Consider the following 10,983-nt stretch of genomic DNA (forward strand, 5'->3'; position numbering starts at 1 on the left):
GTATGACGATGTCTGAAATAAAAAAAAAATGAGTATGGATGGTAGGAAAGACGAAAGATAAGAAATGCGAATAAGCGGAATCTTTGAAAGAGTCAATAAGCGACACGCGAGACGATTTGTATGATAACTTGGTTAACCAGGTTACCAATAAGGGAATTTTCCATAAATCACTGGAGCCTTACTAAGAGTGATCTGATTCGGCTTCAGATTCTATCTGTTATACTTCTGCACTTCCGATTCTGCTATGGCTCTGTCTATTACGCCTCTATGCTTCTGAACTCGATTATGTTCCCACCTGATAAATCTTTGTACATCCGATTCTGAATATGTTTCTGGTCGACATACTTCTGTATGATTGATTCTGAATACGTTTCTGTCTGACATATCTCTGTACGATTAACTCTGATTACGAATCTGTCTGACACACCTCTGTATGTCTGACTCCGGATATGAATCCGTCTTATATGCCTCTGTACATCTGATTTCGATCGCACGCCTGTCTGATACATCTCCGTATGTCTGATCTTGATTACGACTCTATCTGATACATTTCTGTCTGTCTGACTTTGATCATGATTCTGTATGATACATCTTTGTACGTCTGACTCCGATCTCAAATCTGTCTGACATACCTCCGTACCCCTGATTTTGACCACGAATCCGTCCGCCATGGTTTAGTACGTCTGCCTCCGATTACGAATCCGTCCGATATGCTTCTACGCGTCCGGTTCTAGTTCTGAATCTGTTGGTATGAAGTGTCTGGTATGAAGTGGGATTTCGAGAACGGGGTAGGAATCTCAGGAGTGTAACAGGAAATGATATGGACTATGACGTCTGGGAAGCGTCTGTCTGTTACAAGAATATAGCTTATGGTTCGATGATTGTGTGGGGTATGAGGAAATATGTTACAAAGGCATTTGAATCAGTGACGTGAAGAATTACCCCATAATGTTGGTAAAGAAGCCATGTCGGGAACTCCACGAAGGCCAATAATAAAGAGGACCCTCCCGAAGTAGTACGACGCCCCATAAGGTCAATTTAACATTCGAGGACGAATGTTTCTAAAGGGGGGGAGGATGTTACATCCGACATTTTCGCTTATTCGAAAAATTCAAGATAAATTGACTTGTGATGAATAAGGCCATAATTGGACATTTCTTGGTATGAATGTGTAGGTTATGAATACAATGGTGTGGAATTACGAAAGGAGGCCAAGGGCAAAATTGGAATTTTGGGAAACTTGCCCATGAACTACAATATGTAACCAACCATTTTGGGTTCAAAAAAATAAGTGAAGTAAGGCCCAATTTAAGGGGGCCCAACCGGCAATGCCATGTGGAAAATGGCCCAAGTCCACAATTAAATTAAGTGGTAATATAAGCCATACTTATCCTAAGAACATTCAAGAAAAAGCAAAGCAAGAACAAAGAAAAAAAAAAGATATGGGTTTCGGGTTTGAGAGGAAAGAAAGAAAGAAAAGCAAAAAAAAAAATTTGGAGCCAATTCCTTGGTTCAAAAGTTCATCTTTTGTGAAATTATTACCAAGTGCAAAGCCCTCTACAAGTTGGTACAAGTATTGTGGCAAGAAAGCAATCTTATCCCACAAGTGAAGAACTTGAAGAAAGGTGAGGATTTCATGCTTTTGTTATGTTATAAATGGTATATGCTTGTCACGCCCCAAAACCCACCCTAGACGTGACCGGCATCCGACGTCATGAACAACATCGGAAGAACCTAAACGACATAATAATAATACTTGAACCCGCCAGGTTCAATATTCGCCTCCAACAATTTATAAATTAAATGTAACACATGAATTAAATCAGCGGAAGTCTTTATAAGCAATGGCCATCAACGTGGCAAACACCCATTAAGTCGTACGAGACTTTTGACAATCTACCCACAATTCTGACAACTATCTATGGAGCTTCTAAGAGACATAACAATCGTCAAACTTCGGGACGCAGCCCGGAAATCTAGAATAATAAATGAAACGGAAAGTGTCCCACGAACAAGGATGTGGGCTCACCAAATCCACAGCAGTAGCAAGTCCTATTAAGCGTCGAAAGTATCACGAACCTGCTCTTCTTCGTTACCTAACATACCATCAAAAACAACAATGGTATGCCTGAGTACTTTTGTACTCAGTGAGTGCCTCGGGGACAACAAGTATTATGAAAATAAATTATAATAATATATAAAGAAATCAGTTCTGAAAAAGATAGCATAAAAACAGCCATTCCACTTTGTGATTCTCAATATCATTTGTTAAACAGTTTACAAATCCATTAATCAATATAGAAACAAGTATTCAACATGTGTATCTCCATAAGAATTATCAAAAATCGATTATGAAGTCTTTTGTTAAGTTACAACTTTTAATTATGCCTTTCAAATTGATCATGATTGTCAACAACGGTTCCATGAGAGATTACGAATATTACAGATATACGAATATTTTACATACTGACACAAGCCCAAGAATCAATCACATCGAGGGAATGACCGTAGGGTTCCCTTGTCACAACTCACCACACCGAATTATAAAGTCTCGGTGACCACTCATCCTCCCGAATGGCTAGGCACACTGCGCAATACACCGAAATATAGATTCACGGTGGCTACTCTTCCTCCCGAATAGCAAGGCCATTAATGCACCCCAGGTAGCGAGCCCGGGAGTGGCCACTCCTCCTCCCGAATGGCAAGGCAATTAATACACTAGGATCCATAGTGGCTACTCCTCCTCCCGAATAGCAAGGCAAACAGAACAACAAAGTCCATGGCATAGAAGCCGATTCACCAATTGTCTCAAAGTAGTCATACCGTCAATAACATTTAAGTTCATTACACATATCGATCAACGAAAGGCATATCAATTTAACTCTTTACCATTTACCATGCCAAGAATTTCACTTACGAATTCTATATCACTACAAGCCACTCACAGGAAACAAGATAGAAAGCAAGCCACTCATAGGCAAACTAATCAATCAATCGATACTCCTGGTTAGGAAACCACGGAGGCTAATCGTCCTCTGGACAAACACAACTTTACCATACAGTTACAAAAACACAAACAAAAATACAAATAATGTCATATTACTAAATTATCAATTATGGCTTAGGGCCGAACCTCCCTTCTCAAGTCATCATCCCAAATAGAGGCATTTCAAGTTACCACCGATTGAGAATCTTATTCAAATATCTTATTCAAATTTCAAGTTTAAGAAACCCATTTTACAACAAAACAAGTTGAAGGTCTAACCTTTAGAAGATTTAAGTTCAATCATCCAATAATGGGGAAAAGCGAGTTTCACAAAGTAGTTTAGTTCGTGTAAGGTTCGATGCGGGCTTGACCCTACACACGCATGACCTTGTCTAAAAGCAATCATCTTTGTAGTCAAATTATCATTACGGAGCATTATGCCATATTGAATGGATAAGTTATTCCGACCAATGTTTGAAAACGTATAACTTCTTTACGAAAGATTTCCATGTCTTAAATCATCAATGAGAATCTCATTACCAACCCTTAACCATCATTATTAAACATATCTTATAGAGGAAAACATTCATAATATCACATACATATATAGGGTTTGTTACAATCTAGGTTTAATGTGGGTTTGTCCCCTCACACACATTAACCACCATTTAAACATGAATTAGAGTTCAAGGAACATGAAAAGATTTCTTTTCCTTTCATTCATTAAAGGATCTTGAATAATATTTATACTTCCAAATTCAAGAACAACAACATCAACAACAATCTCAACAATTATTTTATATCAATATCCAACTAATTCTATCCATTTAATCATACCAAAACAGCCCACAAATCATTTGATATCCAAAAATCATAACCGAGCTTTCAATGCCATTTTCTCTATTCTAACCCGTCAAATCTATCAATGATAAGGGTAAGAACATTATTAAAATCTTAGACATACATTAGGGTTTTGTATGAGAAGTTCACCCTTTCTATTCAATAAAGAACCTTCAAGAAAAGAAGTCATGCATTCCAAAATAAGATTTTTCAAAAGAGACATACGAATCAAAATCAAAGAGTTTATAAAAAAAATCGATCAAAAGAGTATGTTCAAAAGAGGCATACCTTAATTTGTTAAACAAGATTTAACAATTCACTTTTCTATTGAAGAACACCCAAAACCTAGCTTGAATCACTTTGGAAGGAAATATGTTGCAAACCCTTAATTGCTCCAAAACCTGAATTAAAGACTTGAATTTTGGAGAAGATTTCCCAAATCTTGATTCTTGAATCTTGAGATGGGTTTTCTTGAAAACCCTATATTAGGAATGATGATTTATTGTTTAGATTACAAGGATATATGTTAGAATTGAGTTGGAATAATTAGAATGGACTTACCTTGGTGTTCTTGATGTTGGAGGAGAGTAGGAGGTCGTTCTAGGGTTTGAAGGAATGAAAAATAATGAGTTGAACTGATATGGACGAATATATATTGTTCTGTGAAAGTGAAATTTACGACCTGAACACTGCTGGTCGTAAAGTCAGTTTACGGGCCGTAAATTGATTTACGGACCGTATTCTGCACTTTGGACTGCACTGTGTCGCTTCAGTAAAATGGCCATAACTCCTTGCACAGATGTCCGTTTGACCCCCGTAAGATACCGTTGGAAAGGTATTTCAATGCTCTACAACTTTCATCAAGGAAGTTTTCCCAAATTCGAAATACGTTTTGAAATACGGGCCGTAAAGTGAAATACGGTCCGTATTTAACCATATGACCTCAAAATGTCAAATTCCAGAATGTTCAGAAATTCTTGGTTTCAGTTTACGGGCACTGTTCATGGTCGTAAATTGAAATACGGTCACTGTTCATGGGCGTAAACCACCATATCACAACTGAACAGAAAATTTTCAATTTCCACATTCTTTATCTGATGTTCTAAGTCTAGGATCGTGGTCAAAACTTTCGTTAAAGGTACGGGGTGTTACATTATCCCCCCCTTAAGATCATTCGTCCTCGAATGAAAGTCGTGGCTTAAGATTCTTCACTAAACCTCAAATTTCAAATTTTCAAGAATTCTTCTAGCAAGGTGAAACATCCTTAGAGATAATATACGACTAACCATATAACGAATGCATCATTAAGGCCTAAACACAATTGTGAGATTTATACTTCACTCTAAACTTTCACAGGAAAACACATCCGAAAGGTTCAACACATACCTATAGTAGGGAATAATATTCAAGGTAACACGGCTTGAGTAATACCACAACAACTAGATAGAACTAAGCCCTTTTTGATTTCACCCCGCAAGTCTTAAGATACGACATAAGTCTACTCCGAATTTTTAACAATATCACTTTTTCACTCTATAACGGGTCCATCAGCAAATTCAAGCCTAACCATTTCTGATTGACAATCCAGAGTTTCATAACACTCGGAAAGCTAGTCCATCCCCAAAAATCACATCACAGTTCATCATTTCTAATTCAAACACATTAAAAGTAATCTCACAGCCCTTAACTACAATGACACAGTCTCTATACATTATAAAAGCGATAACAAGCACGCAGGGGTATTCATAGAAAAAGGGTGTCAACCATTGTTCAACTTCCACACAAAATCAAGGGCAAGATTTTTGAGTTATATAAGAAAGAGTCGAACTCGAATTGATCAGCTAATACGCTTTAAAAGAACATATAGTAAGAATACCTGTGGCCCCGGCTTCAGGATCTTCTGCCGTATCCCTACGAATCAAACTATAATGTCGAGCTTGTCCCCTATTAGCGGTGTTAGAAACCGTTTTACCAGCCCTATTACCACGAGCATTAGGGGTGTTGTTAGCATTACCATCAGACGTATTATTCCTTTGGCCTGAAGAGTTAGCCATTTCACGAATCCACTTCCTACAATATTTCTTGATATGACCCCTAATCCCACAATGGTGACAAACACGATCCTCCCATCTAAATGTTTGTCGGTTACTACCTTGCGAATATCTGTTCTGATCATTGTTCCTCTGACCTTGTCCACCAGATGGAACGCCTATATTAGACTGAGAACCAAACTGTTGAGGTGCATAATTTCCTTTTCGTTGCCCTCCATCATACGAACCAGTGAAACCACCCACAGATCGGGCCTTCTTACTTTGTTCCCTGTCTAGCCGCTCTTCTCCCTTCCAATTCTCTTGTTGCTCGGCAAACCCAACCAAGGAATTACCGTTCTTGACCCCAGCAGTGGTATGGTTAGTGACCCTGGTGGCTCGTCCGCCAGGCGATGATTTAGAAGCACCATTGTTTCCCTGATTACCAGTCCTCGCAGGAGTTAAAGCCATTTCTGCGGGGCACGAATTATTGGACACGTCAGAATGATCCTAAAGGAATTTCAGGCTCTATAGCACAATCTAGAATAAAGAGGAGTGAGAAACACCTATAAATGCCCTGGTAGTCTTTCGATCATGCAGGTGATCAGGCTGCACACGGAAGACTCCACTAGACATAGCTCCACAGACACAGAAAACTCCTAGGACACATTTAAACGTAGGCTCTGATACCAAGCTTGTCACGCCCCAAAACCCACCCTAGACGTGACCGGCATCCGACGTCATGAACAACATCGGAAGAACCTAAACGACATAATAATAATACTTGAACCCGCCAGGTTCAATATTCGCCTCCAACAATTTATAAATTAAATGTAACACATGAATTAAATCAGCGGAAGTCTTTATAAGCAATGGCCATCAACGTGGCAAACACCCATTAAGTCGTACGAGACTTTTGACAATCTACCCACAATTCTGACAACTATCTATGGAGCTTCTAAGAGACATAACAATCGTCAAACTTCGGGACGCAGCCCGGAAATCTAGAATAATAAATGAAACGGAAAGTGTCCCACGAACAAGGATGTGGGCTCACCAAATCCACAGCAGTAGCAAGTCCTATTAAGCGTCGAAAGTATCACGAACCTGCTCTTCTTCGTTACCTAACATACCATCAAAAACAACAATGGTATGCCTGAGTACTTTTGTACTCAGTGAGTGCCTCGGGGACAACAAGTATTATGAAAATAAATTATAATAATATATAAAGAAATCAGTTCTGAAAAAGATAGCATAAAAACAGCCATTCCACTTTGTGATTCTCAATATCATTTGTTAAACAGTTTACAAATCCATTAATCAATATAGAAACAAGTATTCAACATGTGTATCTCCATAAGAATTATCAAAAATCGATTATGAAGTCTTTTGTTAAGTTACAACTTTTAATTATGCCTTTCAAATTGATCATGATTGTCAACAACGGTTCCATGAGAGATTACGAATATTACAGATATACGAATATTTTACATACTGACACAAGCCCAAGAATCAATCACATCGAGGGAATGACCGTAGGGTTCCCTTGTCACAACTCACCACACCGAATTATAAAGTCTCGGTGACCACTCATCCTCCCGAATGGCTAGGCACACTGCGCAATACACCGAAATATAGATTCACGGTGGCTACTCTTCCTCCCGAATAGCAAGGCCATTAATGCACCCCAGGTAGCGAGCCCGGGAGTGGCCACTCCTCCTCCCGAATGGCAAGGCAATTAATACACTAGGATCCATAGTGGCTACTCCTCCTCCCGAATAGCAAGGCAAACAGAACAACAAAGTCCATGGCATAGAAGCCGATTCACCAATTGTCTCAAAGTAGTCATACCGTCAATAACATTTAAGTTCATTACACATATCGATCAACGAAAGGCATATCAATTTAACTCTTTACCATTTACCATGCCAAGAATTTCACTTACGAATTCTATATCACTACAAGCCACTCACAGGAAACAAGATAGAAAGCAAGCCACTCATAGGCAAACTAATCAATCAATCGATACTCCTGGTTAGGAAACCACGGAGGCTAATCGTCCTCTGGACAAACACAACTTTACCATACAGTTACAAAAACACAAACAAAAATACAAATAATGTCATATTACTAAATTATCAATTATGGCTTAGGGCCGAACCTCCCTTCTCAAGTCATCATCCCAAATAGAGGCATTTCAAGTTACCACCGATTGAGAATCTTATTCAAATATCTTATTCAAATTTCAAGTTTAAGAAACCCATTTTACAACAAAACAAGTTGAAGGTCTAACCTTTAGAAGATTTAAGTTCAATCATCCAATAATGGGGAAAAGCGAGTTTCACAAAGTAGTTTAGTTCGTGTAAGGTTCGATGCGGGCTTGACCCTACACACGCATGACCTTGTCTAAAAGCAATCATCTTTGTAGTCAAATTATCATTACGGAGCATTATGCCATATTGAATGGATAAGTTATTCCGACCAATGTTTGAAAACGTATAACTTCTTTACGAAAGATTTCCATGTCTTAAATCATCAATGAGAATCTCATTACCAACCCTTAACCATCATTATTAAACATATCTTATAGAGGAAAACATTCATAATATCACATACATATATAGGGTTTGTTACAATCTAGGTTTAATGTGGGTTTGTCCCCTCACACACATTAACCACCATTTAAACATGAATTAGAGTTCAAGGAACATGAAAAGATTTCTTTTCCTTTCATTCATTAAAGGATCTTGAATAATATTTATACTTCCAAATTCAAGAACAACAACATCAACAACAATCTCAACAATTATTTTATATCAATATCCAACTAATTCTATCCATTTAATCATACCAAAACAGCCCACAAATCATTTGATATCCAAAAATCATAACCGAGCTTTCAATGCCATTTTCTCTATTCTAACCCGTCAAATCTATCAATGATAAGGGTAAGAACATTATTAAAATCTTAGACATACATTAGGGTTTTGTATGAGAAGTTCACCCTTTCTATTCAATAAAGAACCTTCAAGAAAAGAAGTCATGCATTCCAAAATAAGATTTTTCAAAAGAGACATACGAATCAAAATCAAAGAGTTTATAAAAAAAATCGATCAAAAGAGTATGTTCAAAAGAGGCATACCTTAATTTGTTAAACAAGATTTAACAATTCACTTTTCTATTGAAGAACACCCAAAACCTAGCTTGAATCACTTTGGAAGGAAATATGTTGCAAACCCTTAATTGCTCCAAAACCTGAATTAAAGACTTGAATTTTGGAGAAGATTTCCCAAATCTTGATTCTTGAATCTTGAGATGGGTTTTCTTGAAAACCCTATATTAGGAATGATGATTTATTGTTTAGATTACAAGGATATATGTTAGAATTGAGTTGGAATAATTAGAATGGACTTACCTTGGTGTTCTTGATGTTGGAGGAGAGTAGGAGGTCGTTCTAGGGTTTGAAGGAATGAAAAATAATGAGTTGAACTGATATGGACGAATATATATTGTTCTGTGAAAGTGAAATTTACGACCTGAACACTGCTGGTCGTAAAGTCAGTTTACGGGCCGTAAATTGATTTACGGACCGTATTCTGCACTTTGGACTGCACTGTGTCGCTTCAGTAAAATGGCCATAACTCCTTGCACAGATGTCCGTTTGACCCCCGTAAGATACCGTTGGAAAGGTATTTCAATGCTCTACAACTTTCATCAAGGAAGTTTTCCCAAATTCGAAATACGTTTTGAAATACGGGCCGTAAAGTGAAATACGGTCCGTATTTAACCATATGACCTCAAAATGTCAAATTCCAGAATGTTCAGAAATTCTTGGTTTCAGTTTACGGGCACTGTTCATGGTCGTAAATTGAAATACGGTCACTGTTCATGGGCGTAAACCACCATATCACAACTGAACAGAAAATTTTCAATTTCCACATTCTTTATCTGATGTTCTAAGTCTAGGATCGTGGTCAAAACTTTCGTTAAAGGTACGGGGTGTTACATTATCCCCCCCTTAAGATCATTCGTCCTCGAATGAAAGTCGTGGCTTAAGATTCTTCACTAAACCTCAAATTTCAAATTTTCAAGAATTCTTCTAGCAAGGTGAAACATCCTTAGAGATAATATACGACTAACCATATAACGAATGCATCATTAAGGCCTAAACACAATTGTGAGATTTATACTTCACTCTAAACTTTCACAGGAAAACACATCCGAAAGGTTCAACACATACCTATAGTAGGGAATAATATTCAAGGTAACACGGCTTGAGTAATACCACAACAACTAGATAGAACTAAGCCCTTTTTGATTTCACCCCGCAAGTCTTAAGATACGACATAAGTCTACTCCGAATTTTTAACAATATCACTTTTTCACTCTATAACGGGTCCATCAGCAAATTCAAGCCTAACCATTTCTGATTGACAATCCAGAGTTTCATAACACTCGGAAAGCTAGTCCATCCCCAAAAATCACATCACAGTTCATCATTTCTAATTCAAACACATTAAAAGTAATCTCACAGCCCTTAACTACAATGACACAGTCTCTATACATTATAAAAGCGATAACAAGCACGCAGGGGTATTCATAGAAAAAGGGTGTCAACCATTGTTCAACTTCCACACAAAATCAAGGGCAAGATTTTTGAGTTATATAAGAAAGAGTCGAACTCGAATTGATCAGCTAATACGCTTTAAAAGAACATATAGTAAGAATACCTGTGGCCCCGGCTTCAGGATCTTCTGCCGTATCCCTACGAATCAAACTATAATGTCGAGCTTGTCCCCTATTAGCGGTGTTAGAAACCGTTTTACCAGCCCTATTACCACGAGCATTAGGGGTGTTGTTAGCATTACCATCAGACGTATTATTCCTTTGGCCTGAAGAGTTAGCCATTTCACGAATCCACTTCCTACAATATTTCTTGATATGACCCCTAATCCCACAATGGTGACAAACACGATCCTCCCATCTAAATGTTTGTCGGTTACTACCTTGCGAATATCTGTTCTGATCATTGTTCCTCTGACCTTGTCCACCAGATGGAACGCCTATATTAGACTGAGAACCAAACTGTTGAGGTGCATAATTTCCTTTTCGTTGCCCTCCATCATACGA

The 10,983-nt window shown here is 38.0% G+C and overlaps 2 long non-coding RNA genes across 2 annotated transcripts; both read right to left on the reverse strand.

Annotated features, from left to right (window-relative positions):
- Nucleotides 1-1,769: 1,769 nt before the first annotated feature.
- On the reverse strand, nucleotides 1,770-4,628 carry LOC132602283 (uncharacterized). The gene is made up of 3 exons (XR_009567709.1): nucleotides 4,388-4,628; nucleotides 4,115-4,306; nucleotides 1,770-2,096 (listed from the first exon to the last, which is right to left on the reverse strand). It is a non-coding gene; the product is annotated as an uncharacterized LOC132602283 (long non-coding RNA).
- A 1,997-nt stretch (nucleotides 4,629-6,625) lies between these two features.
- On the reverse strand, nucleotides 6,626-9,509 carry LOC132602284 (uncharacterized). Its single transcript, XR_009567710.1, has 3 exons — nucleotides 9,269-9,509; nucleotides 8,996-9,187; nucleotides 6,626-6,977 (listed from the first exon to the last, which is right to left on the reverse strand). It is a non-coding gene; the product is annotated as an uncharacterized LOC132602284 (long non-coding RNA).
- Nucleotides 9,510-10,983: the final 1,474 nt, after the last annotated feature.

This window comes from Lycium barbarum, chromosome 7 (genome assembly GCF_019175385.1).
Source record: "Lycium barbarum isolate Lr01 chromosome 7, ASM1917538v2, whole genome shotgun sequence".
In the NCBI taxonomy this organism is placed as follows: Eukaryota; Viridiplantae; Streptophyta; class Magnoliopsida; order Solanales; family Solanaceae; genus Lycium; species Lycium barbarum.